The sequence below is a fragment of the Buceros rhinoceros genome, unplaced genomic scaffold (genome assembly GCF_000710305.1).
Source record: "Buceros rhinoceros silvestris isolate BGI_N320 unplaced genomic scaffold, ASM71030v1 scaffold4415, whole genome shotgun sequence".
In the NCBI taxonomy this organism is placed as follows: domain Eukaryota; kingdom Metazoa; phylum Chordata; class Aves; order Bucerotiformes; family Bucerotidae; genus Buceros; species Buceros rhinoceros.
This window is the reverse complement of record NW_010412141.1, coordinates 40928-43953: the sequence shown is the minus strand read 5'-3', so window position 1 is coordinate 43953 and position 3026 is coordinate 40928. Positions and strand designations below refer to the sequence as shown.

The window sequence follows — 3026 nt, the reverse complement described above, 5'->3', positions numbered from 1 at the left end:
GCATTCCTGGCAGGGTGACAGCCTTTAAAAGGGATGTGTTTTCTTTTTACCTCCACTAGAGTGCAATAGGAAGTCATCCTGAACCTCTATTCTAACTCAGGGGGATGGTAGATTGCGGAGGGGACAGGAGATGACCTAAAAATCATGGAGGAGGCTGGTGGTGGGGTGTAGAAATATTAACTGTGTATTCAAACTTGCATGAGTATGCCTGAGATGCCTCAGCTGGCTTTAGGTTCCGCTGGTGAAAGAAAAAGTTTGTACAGAAATATGGATGGAACGGAATAGGAGTATCACCTGCAGAAATAACAGTTCTTTCTCATTCTCTCAGTGAAGTGATAAATGCTGTGATGATTTCTTTATCTCGTGACTTCAGACAATTTTGGAGTTCTTACAAAATACATGACACAATCAGGATATGACAGTGGAAAAGGCAAAGGAGAAATTGCCAAGATCCTGGATATCTTGCATCCCTTCAGCGCTACAGTGGTGAATAAGAGATTGTTGGAGCCTGGAAAAGATGTGAGCTAGGAAGTGACACCATGTTTCTCTCAAGGGTTATGAATATTTATATTCTCTTGGTACCACAGATGGGTGTAACAGACAAGAGGAAAGAAAAAGAGATCTTGAGACAAGGAAAAGACCTGAAGAAGTCCAGTTTGATTTGGATGTATAATATACTTATCTTTCATTCTCTAGATGTACTTGCTTGTTTACTAGCTCCTTTTTTATATGGGGCATTTTGTCACACTTCATAGGCCCAGTTTAATGAAAAGTTACCTAGCAGCCACAACTTTGGTGATGACAAGATCTGACTCAATATTTGAGAATTTCATAAAAACGAAAGCTGTAATCACTGAAGGGTAACTAGCTTCATGTAAACTTTTTTCCTTTTTTGTTGCTGTGTTCTCTGGTATGCATCCTGGTTTTAAGAGTCAGAAAAAATCTCTTGAAACAAATGTATCTTTGTATTGGCTATTACCTTCTACTTCTGTGAAGCCTGGATTTTGATAACTGTAAAGGAAGTAGATCTGGAAATTGTAGAGAAATGGTGTATTCTATCAAATTCCTATTCTAGTTCATCATCTTTTTTCATTAATGCTTCCAGTAAGAGACCATTGAAAGAAGTATCCTTAGAATACAGGAGGAGAGAGTACTTTCTTTTTTTCACTAAAAAATAAGAAACTCATATTCTGCATCTTTGATACCTCTCTGCATTGGTCTATCATTTCAAGTCTCAGTTGATGATTTTTAGCCTGTACAGTTCCTGAGGTAAATCTTCAAGTTTGGTTTGTGGGTTTTCAACTCCCAGGATTTTTCTTTTCACATGTGTTCAGCCACTCTCAGAATATACCTTACTGCACTGGTAAGGGCATTTCATTATCAGCACGGTCTGGCTCTTTGAACTTTCAAAAGCAGTGGTAATAACTGAACATTTGGAGGTCATGAAAGTGCCCATGAGACAAAGGATCCATACTTTGACTTAAATGTAGGGTTAATGAGAGCAGTGTTATTTTTACATTTAGCACAAGTTTACCTGTCTCCAGTATGAGGAAAAGTATGCTTAAGATTCTGGCAAGAACTGCTGGCCTCTGGTATTTAAGTGATGTTATTTTGGGCCTCAGCTGTTCTCCAGACACAGATAGCCAGTAGATAATTCAGATAATGCATGGATATTGTGTTGAAGATCCTGCAACAGATTCTCCTCAGCTGTGCAATGAGATATGCTTCTCTCTTCTTATACTGACTTGGTTTAACGCATCTCCTCTGAGGTATAAGTAACTTGTATTGGATTTTGAAGAAATACTTTTGCTCAAGTATTCTAAATGGATGTTGTCTCAACAGGTAGGAAGGAGGACACCTGACTCTGATGTTTCTTCACCTCCTATGTTTTCAGGATTTTGTTAGCAGATAGCCTCAATGGACCACACTTGCACAACAATAACAGGTTTTTTTCCAAGGAACTATTAATGTACATCAGTAATGTCCTTGAGACCAGCATCTTCGTGTTGTAAGCCATAGATCCTCACAGATCTCATGTCAGATTTCTCTCACATGATTTTTGAATGCCATATGAACCTGTCTTCTGTTTCTATGCTAAAGAGAAATGAAACATGAATTAGTTAGGCTAGGATTAATCTCCCCTAGCCTCCTATAGTATCTTGTATAAAATATATATCTAAATATGTATCTTCAGATAGGCATTTCTATACAACACTTAATTCTTTCTCCTTCTCCATTGATTCTTGAAGGAGTTTAGACATTTCACTGACTGTTAGTTGCGTGAGCTGAGATGAATGTGATAGTTGTGTTGTTTTGTTGTATGATAACAACTCATTCAGGAACATACCTTGACTGTGATACTTCATGGGTAAGATAGATATCCACTTCTGTCAAAGAGGATTTCAAACTAGAAGAACACATTATGAGTGTGTTAGTTTGTGGTATTTTAAAAGTAGTTTTGATAATAGCAAAATGGTAGTTTATTCCATTTGAATTCTGATAATGCCTTCTGCCTAAATAGAGCTTGACCTTTTACAGGCACCTTTTCTTTGATAAAGGTGTTCTGGATGTGTCTATGCCTAATTGAGCTCTTCACTGAGTGTTTGCTTCTTATTCCCACATCCACAATAATTGGACACTTGCTGGTTAGTAACCAAGAATGGAGTCCATATGGAAGGAAGCACGCAGCTGTGCTGGTCTGAAATATGTTCTCCACGTGGATTCCGAAACGCAGTCTCCTCTTCTGTGCTTACTGAATCCCCTATTTCCAGCCTGTGTGGAACAAAAGAATGAAGGACACCGCTGCATGTCCTGCTCTCTCCAGTTTGGAGAAAGGAGGGATATGAATTGGGAGCTAATGCTCTGTCAATTCAAGCTTTTAGCTGATTTACTTGGTCTCAGGTATGCAGTATTCATATCCAGGAAGGCTGTGATTTTACAGGCAATCCAGGCAGTTCAAGTGTAGGCTACTTTTGAAAGAAACCTGTTTCTTCTGGACTTTTACCACCACCTGTGAAGAGGCTGCA

At 38.8% G+C, this 3026-nt stretch overlaps 1 protein-coding gene across 1 annotated transcript in view; it reads left to right on the top strand.

The window, feature by feature from the left end:
* The window catches only part of LOC104493550 (A disintegrin and metalloproteinase with thrombospondin motifs 20-like), a gene marked incomplete at both ends in the record, with an annotated part of 42512 nt that overhangs the window by 4080 nt on the left and 35406 nt on the right, over positions 1-3026 (top strand). The window lies entirely within an intron of this gene.